This window comes from Arachis ipaensis, chromosome B2, assembly GCF_059453495.1.
Source record: "Arachis ipaensis isolate K30076 ecotype BB chromosome B2, ASM5945349v1, whole genome shotgun sequence".
NCBI classification, from domain to species: Eukaryota; Viridiplantae; Streptophyta; class Magnoliopsida; order Fabales; family Fabaceae; genus Arachis; species Arachis ipaensis.
Genome location: NC_142437.1, coordinates 99,913,220 through 99,934,514, shown reverse-complemented (window position 1 = coordinate 99,934,514; position 21,295 = coordinate 99,913,220). Strand labels below are relative to the sequence as shown.

The window sequence follows — 21,295 nt, the reverse complement described above, 5'->3', positions numbered from 1 at the left end:
TCAGAATGGAGCATCATAGGTATTTTCTATGATGGTCTATCTGAACTGTCCAAGATGTCATTGGACAGCTCTGCTGGAGGATCTCTTCATCTGAAGAAGACGCCTGCAGAAGCTCAGGAACTCATTGAAATAGTTGCAAATAACCAATTCATGTACACTTCTGAAAGGAATCCTGTGAATAATGGGACGAATCAGAAGAAATGAGTTCTTGAGATTGACACTCTGAACGCCATATTGGCTCAAAACAAAATATTGACTCAGCAAGTCAAAATGATTTCTCAGAGTCTGTCTAGAATGCAAGCAGCAACAGGCAGTACCAAAGAAGCTTCATCTGAAGAAGATGCTTATGATCCTGAGAACCCAACAATGGAAGAGGTGAATTACATGGGAGAACCCTATGGAAACACCTATAATCCTTCATGGAGAAATCACCCAAATCTCTCATGGAAGGACCAACAGAGGCCTCAATAAGGCTTCAACAACAATAATGGTGGAAGAAATAGGTTTAGCAATAGCAAGCCTTTTCCATCATCTTATCAGCAACAGACAGAGAATTCTAAGCAGAGCCACTCTGACTTAGCAACTGTAGTCTCTAATCTAATTAAAACCACTCAAAGTTTCATGACTGAAACAAGGTCCTCCATTTAAAATTTGGAGGCACAAGTGGGTCAGCTGAGCAAGAAAGTTACTGAACTCCCTCCTAGTACTCTTCCAAGCAATACAGAAGAGAATCCAAAAGGAGAGTGCAAGGCCATCAACATACCCCACACGGCCGAACCTGGAGAGGAGGAAAAGGCAGTGATCTCCACTGAGAAAGACCTCAATGGACGTCCACTGGCCTCCAAGGAGTTTCCCAATGAGGAACCATGGGAATCTGAGGCTCACACTGAAACCATAGAGATTCTATTGAATTTACTTTTGCCATTCATGAGATCTGATGAGTATTCCTCCTCTGAAGAGGATGAAGATGTTACTGAAGAACAAGTTGCTAAGTACCTTGGAGCAATCATGAAGCTAAATGCCAATTTATTTGGTAATGAGACTTGGGAGGATGAACCCCCCTTGCTCACCAAAGAACTGGATGACTTGACTAGGCAGAGATTACCTCTGAAGAGACAAGATCCTGGAAAGTTCTCAATACCTTGTACCATAGGCACCATGACCTTTGAGAAGGCTCTGTGTGACCTCGGGTCAAGCATAAACCTCATGCCTCTCTCTGTAATGGAGAAGCTAGGAATTTTTGAGGTTCAAGCTGCAAGAATCTCATTAGAGATGGCAGACAATTCAAGGAAACAAGCTTATGGACTTGTAGAGGATGTCTTGGTAAAGGTTGAAGACCATTACATCCCTGCTGATTTCATAATCCTAAAGACTGGGAAGTGTATGGATGAATCCATCATCCTTGGCAGACCCTTCCTACCCACAGTAAAAGCCGTGATTGATGTTGACAGAGGAGAATTGGTCCTTCAAGTGAATGAGGACTCCCTTGTGTTTAAAGCTCAAGGATCTCCCTCTGTAATCATGGAGAAGAAGCATGAAAAGCTTCTCTCAATGCAGAGTCAAACAGAGCCCCCACATTCAAACTCTAAGTTTGGTGTTGGGAGGCCATGCTCTGAGTATCTGTGAGGCTCCATAAGAGCCCACTGTCAAACTATTGACATTAAAGAAGCGCTTGTTGGGAGGCAACCTAATTTTTACTTATCTATGTTAAATTTCTATTTTCTATTGTTATTTTATGTTTTCTGTCGGTTGATGATCATGTGAAGTCATAAAAACAACTGAAAAAGCAAAAATAGAATGAAAAATAGTATTAAAAATAGAACACCCTGGAGGAGAAACTTACTGGCATTTAAACGCCAGTAAGGGTAGCAGAATGGGCGTTAAACGCCCAGTCTGGCACCATTCTGGGCGTTTAACGCCAGAAAAGGGCAAGAAGCTGGCGTTAAATGCCAGAAATGGGCAGCAACCTGGCGTTTAACGCCAGGATTGGCAGAGAAGGGCGTTTTGTACGCCACTTGGTGCAGGGATGAAAAATCCTTGACACCTCAGGATCTGTGGACCCCACAGGATCCCCACCAACCTCAACTCACTCTCTCTCTTCTTAACACCTTTTCTTAATACTCTTCCCCAAATACTCTTCACCAATTAACTCAATACCTCTTCCCCAAAAACCCCTCACCTATCAAATCTTGCCCTCTTCTCCATAAACCGTTTACCAATCTACATCCATCCATCATAAAACCCTACCTACCTCACCTTTCAAATTCAAACTACTTTTCCTCCCAAACCCACCCTATATGGCCGAACCCTAACTCTCTCTCCACCCCTATATAAACCCATCTTCACTCCTTCATTTTCACACAACATAAACGCTACTTCTCCCCCTTGGCCGAAACACCAACCCACCTCCATCTCCTCCATTTCTTCTTCTTCTACTCTTTTCTTTCTTCTTTTGCTCGAGGACGAGCAAACCTTCTAAGTTTGGTGTGGTAAAAGTATTGCTTTTTATTTTTCCATAACCATTTATGGCACCAAAGGCCGAAGAAACCTCTAGAAAGAGGAAAGGGAAGGCAAAAACTTCCACCTCCGAGTCATGGAAGATGGAGAGATTCATCTCAAAGGTGCATCAAGACCACTTCTATGAAGTCGTGGCTAAGAAGAAAGTGATCCCTGAGGTCCCTTTCAAGCTCAAAAAGGGTGAATATCCGGAGATCCGACATGAGATTCGAAGAAGAGGTTGGGAAGTTCTCACCCACCCCATTCAACAAGTCAAAATCTTAATGGTTCAAGAGTTCTATGCCAATACATGGATCACCAAGAACAATGATCAAAGTGTGAACTCGGACCCTAAGAATTGGCTTACAATGGTCCGAGGAAAATACTTAGATTTCAGTCCGGAAAATGTAAGGTTGGCATTCAACTTGCCCATGATGCAAGGAGATGCACACCCTTACACTAGAAGGGTCAACTTTGATCAAAGGTTGGACCAAGTCCTCATAGACATTTGTGAAGAGGGCGCTCAATGGAAGAGAGATTCAAGAGGGAAGCCGGTTCAACTAAGAAGGCATGACCTCAAGCCCGTGGCTAGGTGATGGTTGGAGTTTATCCAACGCTCAATCATTCCCACTAGCAACCGGTCTGAAGTTACTATAGACCGAGCTATCATGATTCATAACATCATGATTAGAGAGGAAGTAGAAGTTCATGAGGTTATATCCCAAGAACTCTACAAGGTGGCAGACAAGTCCTCTACTTTGGCAAGGTTGGCCTTCCCTCATCTTATTTGTCACCTTTGCAATTCAGCTAGAATTGACATAGAAGAAGACATCCTCATTGATGAGGACAAGCCCATCACTAAGAAAAGGATGGAGCAAACAAGAGATCCCACTCATGGACAAGAGCATGAGGAAATTCCTCATCATGAAATCCCTGAGATGCCTCAAGGGATGCATTTTTCTCCACAAAATTATTGGGAGCAAATTAACACCTCCCTAGGAGAATTAAGTTCCAATATGGGACAACTAAGGATGGAGCACCAAGAGCATTCCATCATCCTTCATGAAATTAGAGAAGACCAAAGAACCATGAGTGAGGAGCAACAAAGGCAAGGAAGAGACATTGAGGAGCTCAAGCACTCCATAAAATCTTCAAGAGGAAGAACAAGCCGCCATCACTAAGGTGGACCCGTTCTTTAATTTTCTTGTTCTTTATTTTCTGTTTTTCGAATTTTTATGCTTTATTTTTTTTTATGTTTGTGTCTTTATTACATGATCACTAGTGTCTAAGTGTCTATGCCTTAAAGCTATAAAAATGGATCCATCACCTTTCTTAAATGCAAAATGTTTTTAATTGAAAAAGAAAAAGAAGTGCATGAATTTTGAATTTTAAAACAGTTTAGTTATTTTGATGTGGTGGCAATACTTTTGTCTTTCTGAATGAATGCTTGAACAGTGCATATTTTTTGAATTTGCTGTTTATGAATGTTAAAATTGTTGGCTCTTGAAAGAATGATTGAAAAAGGAGAAATGTTATTTGATGATTTGAAAAATCATAAAATTGATTCTTGAAGCAAGAAAAAGCAGTGAAAAGCTTGTAGAAAAAAAATATATATGCGAAAAAAAAAAGAAAAAGCAAGCAGAAAAAGCCAATAGCCCTTTAAACAAAAAGGCAAGGGTAAAATAAAAAGGATCCAAGGCTTTGAGCATCAGTGGATAGGAGGGCCCACAGGAATAAAATCCTGGCCTAAGCAGCTAAACCAAGCTGTCCCTAACCATGTGCTTGTGGCGTGAAGGTGTCAAGTGAAAACTTGAGACTGAGTGGTTAAAGTCGTGGTCCAAAGCAAAAAGAGTGTGCTTAAGAGCTCTGGACACCTCTAATTGGGGACTCTAGCAAGGCTAAGTCACAATCTGAAAAGGTTCACCCAGTTATGTGTCTGTGGCATTTATGTATCCGGTGGTAATACTGGAAAACAAAATGCTTTGGGTCACGGCCAAGACTCATAAAGTAACTGTGTTCAAGAATCAACATACTTAACTAGGAGAATCAATAACACTATCTGAATTCTGAGTTCCTATAGATGCCAATCATTCTGAACTTCAAAGGATAAAGTGAGATGCCAAAACTGTTCAGAAGCAAAAAGCTAAAAGCCCCACTCATCTAATTAAGACTGATCTTTATAGATGTTTTTGGAATTCATTGTATATTCTATTCTTTTTATCCTATTTGATTTTCAGTTGCTTGGGGACAAGCAACAATTTAAGTTTGGTGTTGTGATGAGTGATGAGCGGATAATTTATACGCTTTTTGGCATTGTTTTTACATAGTTTTTAGTATAATTTAGTTAGGTTTTAGTATATTTTTATTAGTTTTTAAATAAAAATCACATTTCTGGACTTTACTATGAGTTTGTGTGTTTTTCTATGATTTCAGGTATTTTCTGGCTGAAATTGAGGGACTTGAGCAAAAATCAGATTCATAGGTTGAAGAAGGACAGCAGATGCTGCTGGAAAGTAGACATCCAGGGCTTTCCAGCAATATGTAATAGTCCATACTTTTCCCGAGTTTAGATGATGCAAACTGGCATTCAACGCCAGTTCCATGCTGCATTCTGGAGTTAAACGCCAGAAACAGGTTGCAAACTGGAGTTAAACGCCAAAAACAGGTTACAAACTGGCGTTCAACTCCAAAAGAAGCCTCTACACGTGTAAAGCTCAATGCTCAGCCCAAGCACACACCAAGTGGGCCCCAGAAGTGGATTTCTGCACCATTTACTCATTTCTGTAAACCCTAGTAACTAGTTTAGCATAAATAGGACTTTTTACTATTGTATTTACATCTTTGGATTATCTTTTGATCCTTTGATTACGTTTAGGGGGCTGGCCATTCGGCCATGCCTGGACCTTATCACTTATGTATTTTCCACGGTAGAGTTTCTACACTTCAAAGATTAAGGTGTGGAGCTCTGCTGTTCCTCATGAATTAATACAAAGTACTATTGTTTTTCTATTCAATTCAAGCTTATTCCTTCTCTAAGATATCCATTCGCACCCAAGAACATGATGAATGTGATGATTATGTTACGCTCATCATCATTCTCACCTATGAACGCGTGCCTGATAAACACTTCCGTTCTACATGCAAACAAGCTAGAATGAGTATCTCTTGGATATCTAATACAGGGGACCGAGTCTGAGATATTAGAATCTTCGTGGTATAAGTTAGAATCCATGGACGGCCATTCTTGAGATCTGGAAAGTCTAAACCTTGTCTGTGGTATTCCGAGTAGGATCTGGGAAGGGATGGCTGTGACGAGCTTCAAACTCGCGAGTGCTGGGCGTAGTGACAGACGCAAAAGGATAGTAAATCCTATTCCAGTATGATCGAGAACCGACAGATGATTAGCCATGCAGTGACAGCGCATTGGACCATTTTTACAGAGAGGATGGGATGTAGCCATTGACAACGGTGATGCCCTACATAAAGCTTGCCATGGAAAGGAGTAGAAATGATTGGATGAAGACAGCAGGAAAGCAGAGGTTCAGAAGAACGAAAGGCATCTCGATACGCTTATCTGAAATTCTCACCAATGAATTACATAAGTATCTCTATCTTAGTTTATATTTCAATTATGTTTTAATTATCAAATCTCCATAACTATCTGAATCCGCCTGACTGAGATTTACAAGGTGACCATAGCTTGCTTCAAGTCGACAATCTCCGTGGGATCGACCCTTTCTTATGAGTCAAATCAAATTTTCAATTTAAAAATTCTATCTTTTTCAAATCTTTTTCAAAAATCAAATCTTTTTCAATTTTTCTTTCATATTTTTGAAAATTTCAAATTAATTTTCAAAATCCTTTTCTTATTTTTATTCCATATTTTCGAATTCAATGCTAACAATTAATGTGATTGATTCAAAAATATTAAGTTTGTTACTTGCCTAATAAGAAAGGTTCAATCTTTAAATTTTAAAATCAAATCTTTTTGTTTCTTGTTAGTCAAGTAATCAACTTTAATTTTCAAAATCAAATCTTTTTAAAAATTCTTTTTCAAATTTTTTTCAAATTAAAATTTCAATCACATCTTTTTCAAAATTTAATTTCAAAATCTTTTCTAACTTTGTATCTTTTCAAATTTGATTTTCAAATCTTTTTCAATTAACCACTTTACTTTTTATTTGATTCTTATCTTTTTCAAAACTACCTAACTAACTTCCCTCTTTTTCAAATTTCCTTTTTAATTAACTAATTGTTTTAATTTCAATTTAATTTGATTTCAATTTTAATTTTCAAATTTTAGCTTTAATTTAAAATGTTTTTATTTTATTTTATTTAAATTTTCGAATTCTTCTCTTCCTCACCTCCTTCTATTTATTTATTCATCTACTAACACTTCTTCTCCACCCAAAAATTCGAACCCCATCCCCCTCCCTGTGTTCGAATTTTTTCTCTTCTCCTTCTTACATTCTTCTCTTCTTATACTTACATAAGGAATCTCTATACTGTGACATAGAGGATTCCATATTTTCTTTTGTGTTCTCTTCTTTTTCATATGAGTAGGAACAAGGATAAGAACATTCTTGTTGAAGCCGATCCTGAACCTGAAAGGACTCTGAAGAGGAAGCTAAGGGAAGCTAAAGCTCAACTCTTTGGAGAAAATTTGACAGAAATTTTCGAAAAGGAAGGAGATATGGCCGAAAATAATAACAATGCAAGGAAGATGCTTGGTGACTTTACTGCACCAAATTCCAATTTACATGGAAGAAGCATCTCAATCCTTGCCATTGGAGCAAACAATTTTGAGCTTGAACCTCAATTAGTTTCTCTGATGCAACATAACTGCAAGTTTCATGGACTTCCATCCGAAGATCCTTTTCAGTTCTTAACTGAATTCTTGCAGATCTGTGATACTGTTAAGACCAATGGGGTTGATCCCGAGGTCTACAGGCTTATGCTTTTCCCATTTGCTGTAAGAGACAGAGCTAGAGTATGGTTGGACTCTCAACCTAAAGATAGCCTGAACTCTTGGGATAAGCTGGTCACGGCTTTCTTAGCTGATGAGCGGATATTTTATACGCTTTTTGGGGATAATTTCATATAGTTTAGAGTATGTTTTAGTTAGTTTTTAGTCTATTTCTAGTATTTTTTAGGAAAAATTCATATTTCTGGACTTTACTATGAGTTGTGTGTTTTTCTGTAATTTCAGGTATTTTTCTGGCTGAAATTGAAGGAGCTGAGCAAAAATCTGATTCAGGCTGAAAAAGGACTGCTAATGCTGTTGGATTCTGACCTCCCTGCACTCAAATTGGATTTTCTGAAGCTACAGAACTCGAAATGGCATGCTTCTAATTGCATTGGAAAGTAGACATCCAGGGCTTTCCAGCAATATATAATAGTCCATACTTTGCACAAGGATAGACGACGTAAACTGGCGTTCAACGCCAGTTCTCTGCCCAATTCTGGCGTCCAGCGCCAGAAAAGGATAAAAAACTGGAGTTGAACGCCCAAACTGGCATAAAAACTGGCGTTCAACTCCACAAATGGCCTCTGCACGTGACTCACTCAAATCTCAGCCCCAGCACACACCAAGTGGGCCCCAGAAGTGGACCTCTGCATCATCCATCATAGTCCACTCATATTTTGTAACCCTAGGCTACTAGTTTAGTATTTAAACAACTTTTAGAGACTTATTTTGTATCTCATGACATTTCAGATCTAAACTTTGTATTCTCTGACGGCATGAGTCTCTAAACCCCATTGTTGGGGGTGAGGAGCTCTGCTGTGTCTCGATGAATTAATGCAAGTATTTCTGTTTTCCATTCAAACACGCTTGTTCCTATCTAAGATGTTCATTCGCGCCTAACTGTGATGGAGGTGATGAGCTGTGACACTCATCACCTTCCTCAAATCATGAACGTGTGCCTGACAACCACCTCCGTTCTATATACGATTGAATGAGTATCTCTTAGATTCCTTAATCAGAATCTCCGTGGTATAAGCTAGAACTGATGGCAGCATTCATGAGAATCCGGAAAGTCTAAACCTTGTCTGTGATATTCCGAGTAGGATTCAAGGATTGAATGACTGTGACGAGCTTCAAACTCTTGAAGGCTTGGCGTTAGTGACAGACGCAAAAGGATAGTAAATCCTATTCCAACCGGATCGAGAACCAACCGGTGATTAGCCGTGCTGTGACAGAGCTCGTGAGCGTAGTTTTCACTGGAAGGATGGAAGGTAGCCATTGACAACGGTGATCCACCAACACACAGCTTGCCATAGGGGGACGTGCGTGCGTGAACAAGAAGACAGAGGAAAGCAGAGATTCAGAAGACAAAGCATCTCCAAAACTCCAACATATTCTCCATTACTGCACAACAAGTAACTTTTAATTTATGCTCTACTGGTTACTCACAATTCAATTGATAAACATAATTGACTTCCTGACTAAGATTTACAAGATAACCATAGATTGCTTCAAACCAACAATCTCCGTGGGATTCGACCCTTACTCACGTAAGGTATTACTTGGACGACCCAGTGCACTTGCTGGTTAGTGGTACGCGTTGTGGAAAGTGTGCTTCACAATTCGTGCACCAAGTTTTTGGCGCCGTTGCCGGGGATTGTTCGTGTTTGAACAACTGACGGATTATTCTGTTGCTTAGATTAGGAAAAATCTTTCTTTTTTTGGTTTAGAGTCTTTCATTATTTATCCCTTGTTAAAATACTTTAAACTTATAGCTCAGTTATTTAGAACGTGGTGTTTATGTTCATGATAATTGGCTATCATATTTTTTTTAAAAAAAAAACCTTTTTCAAAAATAATTTTTCTATTAAATCCTGTGCCAAACTTTAAGTTTGGTGTTTTCAAAAATAATCTTTCTTAAAATTTTTGAAGTTCCCATAACTCATTTGGCTAGAGCGTTAATCTGTGTTCTTGGTAATTGGGTTAGAATCTTTTATATTCTTTTCAAAACCTTCCTTTTCATAAATAATATTTTCTCTATTAAATTTTGTGCCAAACTTAAAGTTTGGTGTTTTCTTGTTGATTTCCCTTTGGTTTTCGAAAATTTTGGTTTGGTTTTCTAAAAATTTTAAGTTTGGTGTTCTTTCTTCATGTTCTTGTGTTCTTGTGAGTCTTCAAAGTGTTCTTGAGTTTTCCTTGTGTCTTGATCTTAAAATTTTTAAGTTTGGTGTTCCTTGGTGTTTTCCCTCCAAATTTTTCGAAAACAAGGAGCATTAGATCTAAAAATTTTAAATCTTGTACTATCTTATTGTTTTTCTCTCTCCTCACTAAATTCAAAAATATATTTTCAAAATATCTCTTCTAACTTCCTAACTTCTTATCTTTTCAAAATTTGTTTCAACTAACTAACTAACTTTTTGTTTGTTTCTTAACTTTTTCAAAACTACCTAACTAACTATCCCTCTCTCTAATTTTCGAAAATATCTTCCCTCTTTTTCAAAAATTTCTTTTTTTTTATTAACTAATTAATTTCCTTTTTTTATAAACGAAAAAAGATTTTTTTTTAACTTCAAAATTTAAATTCTTTTTAGTTATTTTATTTTATTTAAGTATTTACTTTTTATAAAATAAAATAAATAAAAAGGTAAATCAGTCCAAGTTATATCCATAGATCCATCATGGACATAAGTGGAAATGAACAGTCCAGGAGGACTCTGGGGTCATATTCTAACCCCTTTACTGCTTCATATGGGAGTAGCATCTGCATACCCTCCATTGGAGTCAGTAGCTTTGAGTTGAATCCTCAGCTCATTATCATGGTGCAGCAAAGTTGCCAGTATTCCGGTCTTCCACAGGAAGAACCTACAGAGTTTCTGGCACAATTCTTACAAATTGCTGACACAGTACATGATAAGGAAATAGATCAGGATGTCTACAGACTATTACTGTTTTCATTTGCTGTAAAAGATCAAGCTAAGAGGTGGTTAAATAACCAACCTAAGGCCAGCATAAGAACATGGAAACAGCTGACAGAAAAATTCCTGAATCAATATTTCCCTCCAAAAAGGATGACACAGCTAAGGCTGGACATCCAAGGCTTTAAACAAGGAGATAATGAATCTCTTTATGATGCCTGGGAGAGATACAGAGAGATGCTACGAAAATGCCCCTCTGAAATGTTTTCAGAGTGGGTTCAGTTAGACATCTTCTACTATGGGCTGGCAGAAGGAGCTCAGATGTCTTTAGATTACTCAGCTGGTGGATCTATCCATATGAGAAAGACAATTGAAGAAGCTCAAGAGCTCATTGATACAGTTGCCAGGAATCAGCATCTGTATCTAAGCAGCAACCCTTCCATGAATGAAGAGGTTAAAACAGTAACTGCTGAATTCAGTACTGTAAAACAAGCTGCTGAATTCAATCAGCAACTAGATTTTCTAACAAAGCAGCTAGCTGAATTCAAAGACAGGTTACAGGAAACAAGGATAGCTAATATACATATGGACGAATAGTTTAAGCAAACAAAGCAGCAGCTATCAAAGCAAATAGCAGAAGAATGCCAAGCAGTTCAATTAAGAAGTGGGAAAACATTAAATACCCCACCTCAAGGCATCAAAAATTCAAGAAATGAGCGACCCACCAAAGATTCCCCTGAGGACAGTAAGAGCCCAGGGAAAAATAATTCTGGCACTAAAACGCCAGAAAATGGGTGGAAGGCTGGCGCTGAACGCCCAGACCATGCCCAAAACTGGCGTTCAGCGCCAGAAACAAGGCAGGATTGGCGTTCAACGCCAGAAATGGGCAAGAATCTGGCGTTGAACGCCCAAAGGGGGCATAATCCAGTGTTGAACGCCCAAAATGGGCACATTTCTGGCGTTCAGGCGCCAGGAACAGACAGTGAGTTGGCGTCTAACGTCACTCCAGCTTCTGACTCTGGTACTCAATTGCCAGTGAGGGATCAGACACACACAAGTGCTGATAACAACCCCTCTAAAAAGGCTTCTTTAACCACTAAAGTTGAGGAATATAAAGCCAAGATACCTTATCCTCAAAAACTCCGGAAAGAGGAGCAGGATAAGCAATTTGCTCGCTTTACAGATTATCTAAGGACTCTTGAAATAAAGATTCCTTTTGCAGAGGCACTTGAGCAAATGCCTTCTTATGCCAAGTTCATGAAAGAGATCTTGAGTCATAAAAAGGAGTGGAGAGAAACAGAAAGAGTTCTCCTCACTGAAGAATACAGTGCAGTCATTCTGAAAAGCTTTCCTGAAAAGCTTAAAGACCCTGGGAGTTTTCTGATACCATGCATATTGGAAGGTGATTGCACCAAGACAGCCTTATGCGATCTTGGGGCAAGCATCAACCTAATACCTGCATCCACTATCAGGAAGCTTGGCTTAACTGAAGAAGTTAAACCAACCCGGATATGTCTCCAACTTGCTGATGGTTCCACTAAATACCCATCAGGCGTGATTGAGGACATGATTGTCAGAGTTGGGCCATTCGCCTTTCCCACTGACTTTGTTGTACTGGAAATGGAGGAGCACAAGAGTGCCACTCTCATTCTAGGAAGACCCTTCCTAGCAACTGGACGATCCCTCATTAACGTCCAACAGGGGGAAATAACCCTGAGAGTCAACGATGACGAGTTCAAGTTGAACGCTGTCAAAGCCATGCAGCATCCAGACACATCAACAGACTGCATGAAAGTTGACCTTATTGACTCTTTGGTAGAAGAGATCAACATGGTTGAGAGTCTCGAATCAGAGTTGGAAGACATCTTTAAGGATGTTCAGCCTGATTTGGAGGATTCAGGGGACATGAAAGAGCCTCTGAACTTTCTTCTGAAAGAGGAAAAACCTCCTAAACTGGAGCTCAAGCTACTGCCACCATCCTTGAAATATGCATTTCTAGGAGAAGGTGACACCTTTCCAGTGATCATAAGCTCTGCTTTAAATTCACAGGAAGAGGAAGCACTTATTCAAGTGCTAAGGACACACAAGACAGCTCTTGGGTGGTCCATAGGTGACCTTAAGGGCATAAGCCCAGCTAGATGCATGCACAAAATCCTACTGGAGGATAATGCCAAACCAGTGGTTCAACCACAGAGGCGGCTAAATCCAGCCATGAAGGAAGTGGTGCAGAAAGAGGTCACCAAATTACTAGAGGCTGGGATTATTTATCCCATTTCTGATAGCCCCTGGGTGAGCCCTGTTCAAGTCGTCCCAAAAAAGGGAGGCATGACAGTGGTTCATAATGAAAAAAATGAACTGGTTCCTACAAGAACAGTTACAGGGTGGCGCATGTGTATTGACTACAGAAGGCTCAATACAGCCACCAGAAAGGATCATTTTCCTTTACCATTCATAGACCAGATGCTAGAGAGACTAGCAGGTCATGATTATTACTGCTTTTTGGATGGCTACTCAGGCTATAACTAAATTGCAGTAGATCCCCAGGATCAAGAGAAAACAGCATTCACATGTCCATCCGGAGTGTTTGCTTATAGAAGGATGCCCTTTGGGCTATGCAATGCACCTGCAACCTTCCAGAGATGCATGCTCTCTATTTTCTCTGATATGGTGGAAAAATTTCTGGAAGTCTTCATGGATGACTTCTCAGTATATGGAGACTCATTCAGCTCCTGTCTTGATCACCTGAAACTTGTTCTGAAAAGATGCCAAGAAACTAACCTAGTTTTAAACTGGGAAAAGTGTCACTTCATGGTGACTGAAGGAATTGTTCTTGGGCATAAAATCTCAAACAAGGGAATAGAGGTGGATCAAGCAAAAATAGAGGTAATTGAAAAATTACCACCACCTGCCAATGTTAAGGCAATCAGAAGCTTTCTGGGGCATGCAGGATTCTATAGGAGGTTTATAAAGGATTTTTCAAAAATCGCAAAACCTCTAAGCAATCTGCTAGCTGCTGACACGCCATTTGTGTTTGACACAGCATGCCTGCAGGCGTTTGAAACGCTGAAAGCTAAGCTGGTCACAGCACCAGTCATTTCTGCACCAGACTGGACATTGCCATTTGAGTTAATGTGTGATGCCAGTGATCATGCCATTGGTGCAGTATTAGGACAGAGGCATGACAAGCTTCTGCATGTCATTTATTATGCCAGTCGCGTTTTAAATGATGCCCAGAAAAATTACACAACCACAGAAAAGGAATTACTTGCAGTGGTTTACGCCATTGACAAGTTCAGATCCTACTTAGTAGGATCAAAGGTGATTGTGTACACTGACCATGCTGCTCTTAAATATCTACTCATAAAGCAGGATTCAAAACCCAGGCTCATCAGATGGGTATTGCTTCTGCAAGAGTTTGATATAGAAATAAGAGACAGAAAAGGGACAGAGAACCAAGTAGCTGATCATCTGTCCCGGATAGAGCCAGTGGAAGGGACGTCCCTCCCCTTCCTTGAGATCTCTGAGACGTTCCCTGATGAGCATCTATTTGCCATTCAGGAAGCACCATGGTTTGTCGATATTGCAAACTATAAAGCTGCAAGGTTCATACCCAAGGAGTACAATAGAATACAAAAAAAGAAACTAATTACTGATGCAAAGTACTACTTGTGGGATGAGCCCTATCTCTTTAAGAGATGTGCAGACGGAATTATCCGTAGGTGTGTCCCCAGAGAGGAAGCACAGAGAACCCTATGGCATTGCCATGGATCTCAATATGGAGGCCATTTCGGAGGTGAGCGAACAGCCACCAAGGTCCTCCAATGTGGCTTCTATTGGCCCACACTCTATAAAGATTCCCGAGAGTTTGTACGTAATTGTGACAGTTGCCAAAGAGCTGGTAATCTGCCTCATGGTTACGCCATGCCTCAACAAGGAATCTTGGAAATAGAGTTGTTTGATGTATGGGGAATTGACTTCATGGGACCTTTCCCACCATCATACTCAAACACTTATATTCTGGTGGCAGTTGACTATGTATCAAAATGGGTTGAGGCTATCGACACACCCACCAATGATACTAAAACAGTGCTGAAGTTCCTCCAGAAATATATCTTTAGCAGGTTTGGTGTCCCTAGAGTGTTAATCAGTGATGGGGGCACTCACTTCTGCAATAAACAGCTTTACTCTGCCATGGTTCGGTATGGAATTTGCCACAAAGTGGCCACTCCATATCATCCACAAACCAACGGGCAAGCTGAAGTCTCTAACAGAGAATTAAAGAGAATCCTGGAACGGACAGTAAATACCCGTAGAAAGGATTGGGCAAGGAGCTTGGATGATGCTCTGTGGGCTTACAGAACAGCATTCAAGACCCCTATAGGGACCTCTCCATACCAACTCGTGTATGGTAAGGCATGCCACTTGCCCGTGGAACTGGAACATAAGGCCTACTGGGCAACCAGATTCCTAAACTTAGATGCCAAATTAGCAGGAGAAAAACGATTGCTCCAGCTAAATGAGCTAGAGGAATTCAGATTCACAGCTTTCGAAAATGCCAAGCTTTATAAAGAAAAATAAAAAAAATGGCATGACAGAAAGCTGTTATCTAGAATCTTTGAACCAGGACAGAAGGTCCTGTTGTTTAACTCTAAACTCAGGCTATTCCCCGGGAAACTGAAATCCCGGTGGAGGGGACCATACGTGATTACAAGTGTGTCACCATATGGTTATGTGGAGCTTCAAGATATTGATTCTGATAAGAAGTTCATTGTCAATGGACAAAGAATCAAGCATTATCTTGAAGGCAACATTGAGCAAGAATGCTCAAGGCTGAAGCTAGATTAAAAGCTCAGCAAGGTCCAGCTAAAGGCAATAAAGAAGCGCTTTCTGGGAGGCAACCCAGCCATGGGGCATTAATCCTCTAAGCATTTTGCCCTATTTTTCTTTTTTATTTGTTTATATAAAGTTTACTGACACTAAGGTAAAGGATCAATTGCATAAGTTTACAGGGTTACAGAAGGAATTTGCACACAAAACAGAGATTGGAAGCTCAATGGCAAGAAAACGCCAGTAAAGGGGCATTTTGGGCGTTCAGCGCCCAAAATGGGCATCCACTGGGCGCTGAACGCCAGTAATGGCAGCAATTGGGCGTTCAACGCCAGAAATGGCCACCCACTGGGCGTTGAACGCCAGGAATGGCAGCAACTGGGCGCTGAACGCCCAGGAGATCAGCATTTGGGCGCTGAACGCCCAAAACAGGCAGTGTTTGGGCGTTCAAACGCCAGGAGGACAGGGAGGAGCCAAATCCAGTAATCCCACACGTATTTCCATTTTAATTTCAAATTTTATGCTTCAATGCATGATTTTTACATGAACATATCAAGAACCCTGGTTTCTAAAATCCCTAATTTCTAAAAATCCATCTTTCCAAATTCAATCCAACTCTTTTCAAAATCTTTTCTGAAAACAAATCTATCTTTTTCACTCAAAAAAATCTTTTCAACTAATCCATATCTTTTTCAAATATCCATATTATCTTTTTCAAAATTCAGAGTTATCTTTTTCAAAAATCTATCATATCTTTTCAAAATTAAACTCTATCTTCTATCTTATCTTTTTCAACTCAATCTTTTTATCTTATCTCTTCTTTTTTTTTCGAAAAGCCACCCCCCCACCCCTTTAAAATTGGGTTCGGCCTCCCCCTCCTCCATCACCAAGTGCACCTCGATCTCCTTCTATCCCTCTCCTTTCTTTTCTTTTGCTTGAGGGCAAGCAAACCTCTAAGTTTGGTGTGTTTTTCCGAGATCACTAAGATCATGGCTCCCAAAGGGAAACAATACACTCCAAGAGGCAAGAAAGAGAGCGTTCCAAAACCACTTTGGAATCAAGGGAAGTTCTTATCTAAAGAACATTCAGACCATTATCTTAAAGTAATGGGTCTGAGATCAGTGATCCCGGAAGTTAGATTCGATCTGAAAGAAGACGAATATCCGGAGATCCAGGAGCAAATTCGAATCAGGAACTGGGAAGTCCTAGCTAATCCTGAAACGAAAGTAGGAAGGAACATGGTCCAGGAGTTCTATGCTAATATGTGGCAGACTGACAAGCAAAGACTATCTGGAACTGCCTGCTACGAATTTCGGACCATGGTCAGGGGAAAAATTGTTCATACCACCCCTGACAAGATCAGAGAAATACTCAAGCTACCTCAGCTAAAGGATGATCCAGACTCCTTCAACAGGAGGATGATGAGAGCAGACATTGGCCTGGATAAGATTCTAGAGGACATCTGTATCCCTGGAGCCAGGTGGACCACCAACACAAAGGGCGTCCCAAATCAACTCAAGAGGGAGGATCTCAAACCAGTTGCCAGAGGATGGCTGGACTTCATTGGGCGTTCTCTGTTGCCCACCAGCAACCGTTCTGAAGTCACAGTTAAAAGAGCAGTGATGATTCACTGCATCATGATGGGAAAGGAAGTGGAGGTTCATCAGCTGATTTCAACTGAGCTCTATAAGATTGCTAACAAAAATTCAAAAGAGGCCAGGTTGGCTTATCCAAGCGTGATTTCTCTGCTCTGCAAGGACGCTGGAGTCAAGATGGGAATAACTGAATATATCCTAATTGAAAAGTCAATCACCAAAGCATCAATAGAGAGACAACAAGCACAGGAGGATATTATCAAGAAGAGAGCACAAGAATTCCTCCCAGAGATTCCTCAAGCGGAATATTGGGAATATCTTGAGACGTTTGTCACCAAGATACAGGAAGTTATGGAGCAAATAATAAAACAACAGAAGGAACACAGTCAAATGCTGACCCATATGCTTAAAGAACAAGAGGAGCAGGGACGTGACTTAAGGGAACTGAAGCGCCAGAAGTCTTCTGTAATACCAAGCCTCCCAAGGATCAGAGGAACCCCCATACCCCCAGAATAAAGGTTGTTAATTTCCAATTTCTGCCTTAACTCTGTGACAGTGTCCTTATAAAAAGTCTACCTTAGAAGTCATATAATAGTAATTAGTATCTATTTGATTTTATCTCCAATTAAGCTATATTTTAGTTTTCTCATCATCATTAAACATGAATAAAATAGTAGATCTTTTGAATAAGAAGCAATAAAATTTCGAGTTTAAATAAAACAAATTCTAATTGGTTAAATGTGGTGGCAATGCTTTCTGTCTTCTGAATGAATGCTTGAACAGTGCATATGTCTTTTGAATTTGTTGTTTAAGACTGTTAAATATGTTGGCTCTTGAAAGAATAATGAACATGAGACATGTTATTGATAATCTGAAAAATCATAAAAATGATTCTTGAAGCAAGAAAAAGCAGCAAAGAACAAAGCTTGCAAAAAAAAAAAAAAAAGCAAAAGCAAGCAGAAAAAGCCAATAACCCTTAAAACCAAAAGGCAAGGGCAATTCAAAAGGATCCCAAGGCTTTGAGCATCAGTGGATAGGAGGGCCTAAAGGACTGAAATCCTGGTCTAAGCGGCTAAACCAAGCTGTCCCTAACCATGTGCTTGTGGCGTGCAGGTGTCAAGTGAAAACTTGAGACTGAGCGGTTAAAGTCAAGGTCCAAAGCAAAAAGAAGAGTGTGCTTAAGAACCCTGGACACCTCTAATTGGGGACTTTAGCAAAGCTGAGTCACAATCTGAAAAGGTTCACCCAGTTATGTGTCTGTGGCATTTATGTATCTGGTAGTAATACTGGAAAACAAAGTGCTTAGGGCCACGGCCAAGACTCATAAAGAAGCTGTATTCAAGAATCATCACACTGAACTAAGAGAATCAATAACACTATCTGAATTCTGAGTTCCTATAGATGCCAATCACTCTGAGCTTCAATGGATAAAGTGAGATGCCAAAACTCTTCAGAAGCAAAAAGCTACTAGTCCCGCTCATCTAATTAGAATCTGAGCTTCAATAAAAAACTCTGAGATATTATTGCTTCTCAACCTATTAGTCTTCTATGTTATTTGTCTAGTTGCTTGAGGACAAGCAACAGTTTAAGTTTGGTGTTGTGATGAGCGGATATTTTATACGCTTTTTGGGGATAATTTCATATAGTTTAGAGTATGTTTTAGTTAGTTTTTAGTCTATTTCTAGTAGTTTTTAGGAAAAATTCATATTTCTGGACTTTACTATGAGTTGTGTGTTTTTCTGTAATTTCAGGTATTTTTCTGGCTGAAATTGAAGGAGCTGAGCAAAAATCTGATTCAGGCTGAAAAAGGACTGCTAATGCTGTTGGATTCTGACCTCCCTGCACTCAAATTGGATTTTCTGGAGCTACAGAACTCTAAATGGCATGCTTCCAATTGCATTGGAAAGTAGACATCCAGGGCTTTCCAGCAATATATAATAGTCAATACTTTGCACAAGGATAGACGACGTAAACTGGCGTTTAACGCCAGTTCTCTGCCCAATTCTGGCGTCCAGCGCCAGAAAAGGATCAAAAACTGGAGTTGAACGCCCAAACTGGCATAAAAACTGGCGTTCAACTCCACAAATGGCCTCTGCACGTGACTCACTCAAATCTCAGCCCCAGCACACACCAAGTGGGCCCCAGAAGTGGACCTCTGCATCATCCATCATAGTCCACTCATATTTTGTAACCCTAGGCTACTAGTTTAGTATTTAAACAACTTTTAGAGACTTATTTTGTATCTCATGACATTTCAGATCTAAACTTTGTATTCTCTGATGGCATGAGTCTCTAAACCCCATTGTTGGGGGTGAGGAGCTCTGCTGTGTCTCGATGAATTAATGCAAGTATTTCTGTTTTCCATTCAAACACGCTTGTTCCTATCTAAGATGTTCATTCGCGCCTAACTGTGATGGAGGTGATGAGCTGTGACACTCATCACCTTCCTCAAATCATGAACGTGTGCCTGAAAACCACCTCCGTTCTATATACGATTGAATGAGTATCTCTTAGATTCCTTAATCAGAATCTCTGTGGTATAAGCTAGAACTGATGGCAGCATTCATGAGAATCCGGAAAGTCTAAACCTTGTCTGTGATATTCCGAGTAGGATTCAAGGATTGAATGACTGTGACGAGATTCAAACTCTTGAAGGCTGGGCGTTAGTGACAGACGCAAAAGGATAGTAAATCCTATTCCAACCGGATCGAGAACCAACCGGTGATTAGCCGTGCTGTGACAGAGCGCGTGAGCGTAGTTTTCACTGGAAGGATGGAAGGTAGCCATTGACAACGGTGATCCACCAACACACAGCTTGCCATAGGGGGACGTGCGTGCGTGAACAAGAAGACAGAGGAAAGCAGAGATTCAGAAGACAAAGCATCTCCAAAACTCCAACATATTCTCCATTACTGCACAACAAGTAACTTTTAATTTATGCTCTACTGGTTACTCACAATTCAATTGATAAACATAATTGACTTCCTGACTAAGATTTACAAGATAACCATAGATTGCTTCAAACCAACAATCTCCGTGGGATTCGACCCTTACTCACGTAAGGTATTACTTGGACGACCCAGTGCACTTGCTGGTTAGTGGTACGCGTTGTGGAAAGTGTGCTTCACAATTCGTGCACCATTAGCCAAGTTCTTTCCTCCTCAAAAGCTTAGCAAGCTTAGAATGGATGTTCAAACCTTCAAACAAAAGGAAGGTGAGTCCCTCTATGAAGCTTGGGAGAGATACAAGGAATTGACCAAAAAGTGTCCTTCTGACATGCTTTCAGAATGGACCATCCTGGGTATATTCTATGATGTTCTGTCTGAGCTATCAAAGATGTCACTGGACCATTCTGCAGGTGGATCCATTCGCCTAAAGAAAACGCCTGCAGAAGCTCAAGAACTCATTGACATGGTTGCAAATAATCAGTTCATGTACACTTCTGATAGGAATCCTGTGAGTACTGGGACGCCTCAGAGGAAGGGAGTTCTTGAAATTGATACTCTGAATGCCATATTGACTCAGCAAGTCAATATGATTTCTCAAAGTCTGAATGAAATGCAAGATGCATCCAACAGTACTCAAGAGGCATCTTCTGAAGAAAAAGCTTATGATCCTGAGAACCCTGTAATAGCAGAGGTGAATTACATGGGTGAACCCTATGGAAACACCTATAATCCCTCATGGAGAAATCATCCAAATTTCTCATGGAAAGATCAACAAAAGCCTCAACAAGGCTTTAATAATGGTGGAAGAAACAGGTTTAGCAATAGCAAGCCTTTTCCATCATCCACTCAGCAATAGACAGAGAGTTCTGAGCAGAATCCATCTAGCTTAGCAAATATAGTCTCTGATCTATCTAAGGCCACTGTAAGTTTCATGAATGAAACACGGTCCTCCATTAGGAATTTGGAGGTACAAGTGGGCCAGCTGAGTAAAAGAGTCACTGAAACTCCTCCTAGTACTCTCCCAAGCAATACAGAAGAGAATCCAAAAAGAGAGTGCAAGGCCATTGATTTAACCATCATGGCCAAACCTACAAGGGAGGGAGAGAACGTGAATCCCAGTGAGGAAGACCTCCTGGGACGCTCAGTGATCAATAAGGAGTTCCTCAATGAGGACCTAAAGGAATCTGAGGCTCATCTGGAGACCATAGAGATTCCATTGAACCTCCTTCTGCCCTTCATAAGCTCTGATGAGTATTCTTCTTCTGAAGAGAATGAGGATGTTACTGAAGAGCAAGTTGCCAAGCACAATGGTGCAATCATGAAGCTGAATGCCAAGTTATTTGGTAATAAGACTTGGGAAGATGAACCTTCCTTGCTCATCAATGAACTGAGTGATCTGGATCAACTGACATTGCCTCAGAAGAAACAGGATCCTGGAAAGTTCTTAATACCTTGTACCATAGACACCATAACCTTTGAGAAGGCTCTATGTGACCTTGGGTCAGGGATAAACCTCATGCCACTCTCTGTAATGGAGAAATTTGTAAT

At 40.3% G+C, this 21,295-nt stretch overlaps 1 non-coding gene across 1 annotated transcript; it reads right to left on the bottom strand.

The window, feature by feature from the left end:
* Nucleotides 1-19,973: 19,973 nt before the first annotated feature.
* On the bottom strand, nucleotides 19,974-20,081 carry LOC148574998 (small nucleolar RNA R71). Its single transcript, XR_015905569.1, has one exon. It is a non-coding gene; the product is annotated as a small nucleolar RNA R71 (small nucleolar RNA).
* Nucleotides 20,082-21,295: the final 1,214 nt, after the last annotated feature.